Below are 9998 nucleotides of genomic sequence, written 5' to 3'. Positions count from 1 at the left end.
TTGAATAAGAGCAAAGCCCTGCTGGGGGAACTACTTGAAAACAAACAAATCATCTAATATGTGGACTATAAATAGAAAAAAACAAATATAAAAAAACTGAACAAGAAGTCTCAAGCTCCAAACAAAAGTCCTTTCCATCAAAGGACCCTCCCAGTCTGACTTTGAAGCTCAATGAGGTAGTAAAATGGCCTATTGATTAGTGAAGTCTGCCTGGATCTACAGCCAATTGTGACCATCAATAAACACTAGTCCTGTCAAAAAAAATCCTTGGGCAAAGCATTAAACTCCTACCTGTCAACCTCAGCCTAATAAAAGATTGTTTATGGTGAAAAGATAACTGATGATGATGATTGGAGAAATGTCACTCAAGTTTGGGACCAGCTGACTAATTTGGCTGTTGTATCACCAATCTCCTGAGATTCTGCCCTGATAAACTCTGAAAGAATGTGTGGGCTGACTACAAAACCTTGAGCTAGAAAAAAACAAAAACAACCGAACAACAACCTTTGTTTAGTGCCCTCCAGTGGCCACAGTCCGTAAGTACACCTCTTTCTAGTTAAAACTATATGTTGATGATGACAGCATGTTAGCATCAAGCCATTTAGATATTAATATTGATTAGCTATTAGCCTAATCATAGAGCTAATGTAGCCTAACCATATCAGTTTTAAAAATGCACTATTTGTAATCAAATAATGGAAAACGCTTTGCTGATTAATGCTGAAATAGGCTAAATCCATATCACATATGGACATATCATAGTCAGAACGGTATATAGTGACACACTCAATCTCAACATCAACTTTTACCAAGTGTTAAATTAAACACAAAAGCTTGAGACTATTTTCCACCATGAACGTTTTCAAAATAAAAATGTCTAAATCGGCAGAGATTATGGATTTGGCCACTAGATGGCACTGAAAACTCGTTATTATGCACTTATTGGTACACATATTAACGTTAACTTATAATAATGATAATTTTAAAGATGACAAATAATCTAGTTAAAAAAATCAAAATATACTTGGATAAAAAAATATTGTAAATCTGCAGAGGACCCTCTGCATATAAGGTGAATTTTAGCTGACTACTCCACATGTCAGCTATTAAAACTGGTTTCACTGTCAGTACAGCCCAATCAGCCCAAATTGTCTGCAGCTTTTAGTGGCTATGAGGGGAGATGCCACTCCGAAGCACACAGCACCCGGACCCTATCTGTCATTTTTACTCCTCTTAACTTAACCAACTTTAACGTTCTCCATGTTTCAGTGAGGAAACAACCCAACAAATGTAAACCCACGGATGAGCCCTTTTCTGTGGCAGAAGCTGATGCGATGCCACTCCTTATAACTAACTGAGAGCCACCTTTTTTTTCCTTTCCTCAGCACCAGTGAGACGGGATGCTGCGCTGCAGGAAGAGCCAGCCGGCTGCAGCGGCGCAGACTGACTGAGAGGAGACCAAAGCAAACGTCCGTCCACCACGACGCACAGCTCCGGCAGGAACAAGCTCCCCGGAGTGGAAGGAAAAGGTCTGGCGCTCGAAGGGGGGGAGAGCTGGACATCGAAAGGAACCATATTCAGTGGTCTGTGTTTTTCTATATACTTGAGGATGTACTGTTTACGCTGGCTAACCAGATAGAGCGGCAGAGACAAGGACCTGGACTTGATATCCCTAACACTGCTGCCATTCCGCTGCTCGGGTCGGGAGGGAGAGACGCTACGGCGGTCACCACAGCCGGGAAGCCCGTCATCAGGGAAAGAAGAGAAAAAGTGAAACGAGGGACGACTTTTTTTTTGCATTTCTGTGAGTAAACTATTTTATTTACGCGATTTCATGTGTTTTTTGCGGTGACCAGAGCTCAGTGAGTATTGTTCAAAGAGAGACAAGTTCTGCTGATGATAATCCTGATAGAAATATATTTTTTGGATTGAGTTATTTAACGAGATGAATCACTCCAGTCCCCTGCCCTTTCGTCGGGGTTATTTCTCCCCGTTATTGTTACAATAACTTCTGCCTTTTTTCCATAACATTGAATGGAGTCTAAATTAAGCATGTGGGCAATGGAGCTCTTGAGTATCGAGATACACAAACACACCACAAAGTGTCAGGTGAAATGAAACATTTCTGCTGTTTATTATGCCTTGGGGGAAGCTGACATAATCTTCCAGGTTTCCAGGTTTGAGCTCAAATTAAAGGTGTCCTGTGCTGAACCCTGAACAGCCTTGAAAAGAGAGACGTTTTGAAATGGATTCGCACTGAGGTGAGCTGTTGCTGCTTTTGATGGCAACTCAAAGGGACCCAGGAAAATATTTTTGTGAAAGGAAAGGAAAAGAGCTCTCCTGCGAGGGCAGGGGCAGGTCGCTTTTGCTTTTGGAGAGTGCATCTTTAGGTTAGCAGAGTAGGAGGCTTCTAACACACCACTTACCACCCAAGTAGACCCACAGGAATTATCCAATCAGAGATATGCAAATTTCCCAAACTCTAATTTTGTGGCTCGGCTGCAGTTGGATGTTTGGTATACTGTAATGTGCTGGTGACAGTTGGGTTGTGCGTTGAGGCTTGGGGACGCACAGACTCTGGTTTGATCTTATTGATTTAGCTTTTTCAGGGCTGTGCTTGGAGGATGAGCAAGGGGTGTCATTAAGCCATTATTCAATTAGGAGTGTTATTTCTTTTTTTTTTATTATTGAAGTTTCTGTGACTTTCTTTTCAGTGACAGCAATTAGCCAAATTGTGGCAGATAGAAGAGAGTCTGCGAAATGAAAATACAACCTTTTGAAGTGTGTGTGTGTGTGTGTGTGCTCAGTTAATCCTCCTGCTGCTTTGGCGTTTCTCCATTTTTAATGCAGGCCCATTCAGACACACTGAGAAGCATCATGCTATTTTAAGGCCGGTTAAGGCAGTTTTAATGCCACTTCAGTGTGCCACTACGAAATTCAAGACTCATAAAGATTTAAACTTTGAGCCTTTGAACCAGTTTCCTTTCTAAAAATACAGAAAGTAGTTTTTGCGTGTTTCAGTCACTACAGAATTTGTAAGTTATCTTCACAGATATTGCTGATAGAAACATTACTGATGTAAGCAGCGTCAGAGAACTTGACAGATGTATAATCCCAACATGTGGCTCAAAGGCTTTCAATGGCAATGGGCAATGGGAAAATGTGCAAAATTATGAAGAAATATTTTTACCCTGTGAATTGTGATGCTAAAAATGTCCTTTTGCCGTATGTGGCGGCCGCGACTCCTCCGGTGGTGGATACATGATGCTGTATGGTGTGTGTGTGTGTGTGTGTGTGTGTAGAGGTGAGTGGCATATGCTCACAGAGAAGCAGCCCACTCAGTCTTTTTCTTTTTTGCTTGAGGTAAAATTTCCTCCATTCTTTGATCTGTTGAGTTACATCACATACACAGTATGCTGTGCTGTATAACATGCACACAATCAATATTCAATTTTGCTCTGATGTGAAGAGATTTCAGCTGATTCAGCAAAATCTTGTGTTTGCTCTCTGACTTTTTTTTTTCTTTTTTCCTGTTCTGACACCATTATAAATAATTTAACTGTAAGGGCAGACACAGTATATGACCTAAGGGTGCATGAGTAAAAAAAAGAAAAAGAAAAAGAAAAAAATACAAAATTTTGGTGTAAATTTACAGCGATAACTGTATCTTTGAATCCTACTTGTACAATTGTCAATCAGCACTAAAGTCACAATGTGATGCTGCCATCGTTTCCTGTTAGTGTTACGCCACATCCATCCTTGAAGTCATCCTCGTGATTTCAGATGGGTTGTAATTTGCCATAATGCTAATCCAGATATATATTTCATGAGACCTAATGTGCTTAAACGATTGACATATCGGCCCACTCCACCGCTTAGTTTAATTTCCTGAGATAATCTGAAAATAGTTCATCTCACCAAGAGATGCAGAGTCAAAGTCGGCAGATACTGTGCTAATCAAACAGAGTTTCACCTGCATATCAGGGGAATAGATGGGGGGAATGAGCAGCTGTGCTTGTTTCACTTGGCACGCGTTAGAGGTTACCCCTATATTTATCAGATGTAAATCAGTTATTTGATTGCAATACATGCTTTAAAATGTTTGTAAATCCACTTGGGGGCAGGTGTGAGATGAAATGAAAATTAGCACATAGGCTAACCTCGATGACGTCTTGAAGTTACAGCTGCTCCTTCCTCTTAAACCAAATGATTATTGACATGGGCCAGCAGACATGTATTTAGGGTTCAGCTAATTGAAAATGACAACTCCAGTGAAGGCGAGCCCCTGAGACATGCGTACAAAAAAAAATGCATACCAACAGTGACAAGAGGACGGCTACGCATAGAAACTGCCTCATCAAGACAATGGCACCCACGGGAGCCCTATTTTCACCCACAAATCCGAGACTAATAATGTGAAAACGGACAAAAATGTCTTGCAGATCATACTTTGTACTGCCCCTGCTGTCCGTTCTTCAGAAAATGCATACAAAGAAATTCAAAGATATTGATGTGGTATCACACTGCACAGGCTGCGTAAAGAGTCCTTACATGGAGCACTGTGTGTTTATTCCTCCACAGTGACAAAAGAAAGCAGTGTGTGTGTGTGTGTGTGTTTAGCTACAAATCCTGAAATCTGTAAACAACATGTTTTTCACTGTCCACAGAATGCAAGGGTGTAGTTTTGTTCTCAAAATACAGTGACTAAGAATGTGGGTTGTGGGCATCTTCCCCTGGTAAGATGTGAACTGACATGCATTTGTTAGATTCAATAAAATTATTTCTTGTGAGAACTGTTGGTAATCTTGACAGTGGCAAACCCCTTCTTGGCTGACTTCCTATCTAGCACTTTGTTTGTAAGGGAGGCCCACTGGTCTTGCAGAGCCTGGAAGACAAACGTCCCCCAGGACTCATCTGACAAGTTAATTTATATAATTGCTTGGAAGCATCTGCGTAAGAAAGAGCGACTTTCAGCATCCCCCACCACTTGTCACTGTTATGAATGACTTGGATTTGATGTCCAATGAGTCAAGCAGACAATCTTAAGGCACATTGATGTTGTCATACCAAAGCATGTGTGAACTGCAGAATAAGAACTCTTAATTTGATTACAGTGTTGCATCCTTGTCATGGAAAACAGTCTCAGCCTCTGATCTGGCTCTTGTGGTGCAGCCTGCAGGTCGTACAATAAATCCCAGCACCATGACAAATGTGTACATAATGTGAGGCAGTAATGTAATTAACATGAGTGACATGACAGCAGCATCCATGGGTGGCCTTTCTCCCTTGATTTTTGCATGTCTGTGATTTCTTTGGTAGTCAGCAGCTGATCTGGGTGGCTGAAATGGCGAGTATGTCCCACAGCCTCACACTGGTTGATTATGCAGTCTCTCTATCTGTTTGTTGTGGCACTGTCCCGTTGCGTTAACTTTACCTGCAACATTCGACCTGGTTAACTTTGAGCAAGTAACCTGCAGATAACACGAATGGGCTTTTGTAAAAGTATTAAAGGTCATTAATTGCATGTGTACTTTTTAGTAGTAACTGAAAGAAGAAAATCAATAACACAACAAAATGTATGGCCCTTACTTGTTAAGATATTAACATTTGGCAGTTAATGGGTCACCAAAGCAAACCTTTTGCATGTAATATTAAAAATCCACCTGATCTGTGGAGTTCTACTTGAGTCACGTTGTTTGTGCGTAGAAATAGGTGGTAGTCGGTTGAATTTGTCTTTAGTTTGTCAGTGAAGTGAACATGAGACATTTGTGGAGATGGTATGGAGAGAGTAGTGAGGATGGTGATGGTGGGGAATAGCCTGCGGATGGAGTGTTTTTCAGGAGGCAGCTCCTGATTTTATGTGACAGTAAAGGGCCTTATCTTCCAGGGCCATGATGAAGCACAACACTCTTTGATTTTTTATCTTCCAAATGTCTAACAATCTCATGCTTTAGACAGATTAGTGAGATGAAGGTGTAAAAATGGGCTCTGCGGTTTCGGGGGTCTAGGGTCTAAGGCTATATCTGCAACATGCTGATAGTACAGAACCAAAGATTAGCTGAAATTACTGACATACGCTTGACCTTCAGGTTCAAGAAAGTCAAGAAATATGATTTGTGATCGAGAGTGAAAATTCGATTCCTCTTATGGCATGAGTTGATTATGATTCTGCATTAGCAAACAATACTGTGCTTAGCAGACACTAAATAGAATAAAAAGGGCATGACATGCAAGGTTTGCACATAATCTTTAGCTGAACTTGTGGCAGCAGTGTTGAGTCCTTACTGCTTCAAAATCTGTCCTTTTTTTGTGTTCATAAGCACCTCACTCACAGACTCTTCTGTACTCTCCATCTATTTCTGATCCTCTGTTTAGTTGGATGGGACGTTTTTTACCCTGCTTAAAATTCACTGGAGCCCAGACTTTTCTTTACAAGTCTTTCTTTATCTCTTATGCTATCATAATAAATTAATTCTCCCAAGACATAGAGCATAACTCTGGGCAAGCCTCACCAGTGTCAATGCAAGCGGTCAGTGAATTTTCATATAGTGCATGTTATTATACCTAATTATGTAGAATTACCTTTTTACATTATGATCTTTAACCCTAATGAAAATGTCTGCAGGCCCGGTTGCTTAACAGTCCAGCTCATTAATGTGGAATTGCTTCTTAGCTTCTTGTAAAAGCATGCCCTAAAACAAATATATCCTGAAGATTATGTCTTCAATAATTAATTGGATCTTAAATTCCATGTTGTTGCATCATTTATACTTCATTTATTGGTGTTTACATTTTTGCTTTTCATAACAGGTTTTTGTGTTATATGTTCCTACACAAGGCTGTAAGTGTGGGAGCATCCTGAGCGCTCTGCTTTTGAAAGCATCTTTTGGGTGTAATGTCAGACCTTTCGGGAACTAAAACTGTTTTTTAATCCGTAAAAGTAAACCCTGAGGTCAAATGTTGCTCAGTACTTCTAAGATGTTTTTTTTTCCTCTCTCTTTGCTAAGGCCTTCTTAGTGTCCACTAACTCATAGTGACAATGCACTGTGACGTCTTTTGCAGCCCATTGGGCATTTTTGAAAAGACGGAAGCGACGCTGTACATTAAAAGAGAAGGAGAAGTGTTTTAGGGTCACCTTTCTTACAGTACATGCATCCTGCAGGCTCATGATGAGTGGCTGCGTTCCGCTCTCATGCCTCCTTTCTCCCGAGAGATGAAATGTGTGTGGAGGTATCTGTCAGAATACAACTAACAGGGCTGCTATGCTTAGCTGTACTTGTGCAGCACCTCCCTGTTCATTGTCTCGTGACAAACACAGGATTTATTCTACCCAAGTGAGGTAGATGTGGCGTAATTCCTTCATATTGCTTTGTTGTGCTATGAAATAACAGTACTCAAGTGAATGTATAATAACATTTTGTACCTGTGACTTTCTGATGAAAATCTTGATCTGATAATGTAACTATACACAAAATAAATGAACAATTTGAAAGGGAAAAGGGAATATTAAGCAGAAAACTGCATCTCATGCTACAGCAATACATCAGTATACAGGATGCATGCTTTAACAAATATAGACCTTAATACCAGTAAAATGTCCTCTAGATACTGGGATGATGTGAAGCTTCATTAGGCTTAGGGATGAGACAGAAGCACCCGTGCATTTTGCAGGAAATAAAAGAAGAAAGCTGCTGTATGAGGCTTTTATTCCAAGCTGCTATTCAGTGGTGAATGTCGAGGTTTGGTCTTACACAGTTTTTAGATATCAGCTGTCAGCTTAGCGTGGGTAGAGTCATGGCTGCAGTGATTTGTTTCTGAAAAAAAAAAAATAATAATAATGAAAATTGTAAAATTACAAATTAGATGAAAACATTGCTTTGTGTTGGTGTTTCTTTGATTTTAATTCTTTTAACTGTGCATTTGATGGTAGCTCTGACATTATTTCAAGTTATCTTATTATCTTATCTTATCTTATTCATTGACCTGGTTGATTAACAAGTCAAAGGTCTTCCTTCATTGCAACATGTGTCAAAGTGATTAGTTCTTAATAAAATAATAAAATAAGCAGCCTGTGGCCAACATGTGACAGGCTACTGAATTGTTTCATTTTCCAGCAGTTTGGTAGATCAATAAATGTTAATAGTTATAGTATAATGGTATAATATAGTATAATATAAAGATTACTGGGTTATATGTCAGTCAGGGATGACCGAACAATATTGTCAGCAGATGTTTAAATTGAAATATTGGCTTTCCACATGTTTGCCTTTTGGCACAAGCCATGTTACTAGCTTTAACTTACTTGCCATCTAGTTGGCTACATCTTCCTATTGCTTTGTTCATGTAGCGTAGACCTGCTAGTCAACGAGGTTATGTGAAGATTGGCAACAGGAGTAAGAGGACATGAAATATTTTGAGCTCTTCTTCTATTCGTCTAAAAAGTAGGATGTAAATGTCTTCGTTGGAATCAAAAATTGTCCACCTAATTCACAAACACAAACTATATTCTGCGTACTGTACTGTCTCAGTAGGTGATTTGAAGTCACACTAGGTCAAATAATAATGAGCCAGAAGAAAATTTCATTTCATTAAACCACGATGATGATGTGACCAGCCTCATGATTTGGTGTAATGCATTTGAAATGAGCGAAAACCAATTTTTGGATCTTTTTGAGTTTTATTTTTCATTATTCACATGATTATCGGTGCACCATAACCATATTTATCTCCATTACATTACAGTACAAGTAATGATCATGGATTACAGAAATGATGTAAAATATCCCCATTCCAGTGCCAATAATAACCAGCACCAAGTAGCATCACTGTATCTCCATAGACGAAATGAAGACACTTGATCACCTAGAGAGCCAGGCAGTGGACAGCACATTCAAATAAAGTGAGAATTAATTAGATCTATCATTGCCACAAATGTGCCATGGGACTGGACAGAATTGCGCTGGGGAATGAGCATGTGACATGGAAACTCCTGTCGGTGGTTGTGGTGCTCTATTTCTCAGATGTGACCCTTAAAATGTGGCCACACTTTAAAAATGCTCATCTTTGTCACTACAGTATCACATTTCTGTGAAGGCAATTTTTAAAGGATGAAGGGAGATTGCCAGGCTTTCTAAAAAACACCTTCACAAATGACTTTAATATTATGGTCTATAGTATAGTTACCATAGCAACTTGTGCCCCCTCGATTTGAGCAGCAGAAATCAGGTCACATTATGGCTATGTTAGATGCAACCTTTACTTCTCCACAAATGTAATATTTGGTTTCCTCTTTCGTCTCTGCTTCTTACCTTAATTGTCTGCGTTCAGTCAGATATCGACATAATCCAAAACATAAATTTTAATCGGGATTAAAAGCATCTCGGCTAATTCACAGAGACTGTACCATCAAGGTGGGACTTTTAAAAGGGACTTTAAAAGACCATCTGTGCTCCCACTTTTTCTCTTTGCCTTGAGAGTCATCAGGGGATAACTTGGTTTGTACCTCCACTGTTCCATTATTTAAAGGATTTTGGTAAGGACTGTTAGGTAGGAGTATATAACATTAAGAAAATCTGATGATACAGAGGTAGACATGGTTTGCATATTCAGGCAACTGAACTGTACTGTACAGAACTGTAAGGTGTAGCGTGAGAAAATAATCTATTTGCATTTTTTAAAAAGCCTTTATTCTCTTTGTGTTATCAAGTGTATGCAATAAATCATTCTGTAGTATGACCAACACAACGCTGGACACAGTCAACATATAAACTGCTCCTTTGTGTAGTCCAGGCCTACATGTTATATTGAAATGAGATGAACTGATGCATGAATTGATATGAATAACATATCTTTAGTTCGCTACTGAATTGTTAAAACCCTTAGTTTTATATTTCAAAAATTGATAACACTAAGCCTTGTAAACATGTAACATGGTCATCATGACTTAAATTTTTAATAAAGCCAGAAAAAAGAACAACAAAGCACTACAGAACAACGGG

The 9998-nt window shown here is 39.4% G+C and overlaps 1 protein-coding gene across 6 annotated transcripts in view; it reads left to right on the top strand.

Annotated features, from left to right (window-relative positions):
• The first annotated feature begins 1153 nt into the window (after positions 1–1153).
• Positions 1154–9998, top strand: part of cntn5 (contactin 5) — an 89007-nt gene continuing 80162 nt past the window's right edge. For 5 of the 6 annotated variants that reach the window (XM_046389744.1, XM_046389743.1, XM_046389741.1 and 2 more), the window contains exon 1: positions 1174–1804. The gene's annotated coding sequence lies outside the window, so the exon portion shown is untranslated. Of the gene's footprint in view, positions 1805–9998 lie in introns of all 6 variants that reach the window. The other variant, XM_046389739.1, reaches the window with a different exon arrangement.

Source organism: Scatophagus argus, chromosome 5, assembly GCF_020382885.2.
Source record: "Scatophagus argus isolate fScaArg1 chromosome 5, fScaArg1.pri, whole genome shotgun sequence".
NCBI lineage: Eukaryota > Metazoa > Chordata > Actinopteri > Scatophagidae > Scatophagus > Scatophagus argus.
Note: the sequence above shows the minus strand (reverse complement) of the source record. Positions and strands in the feature narration are given on the sequence as shown.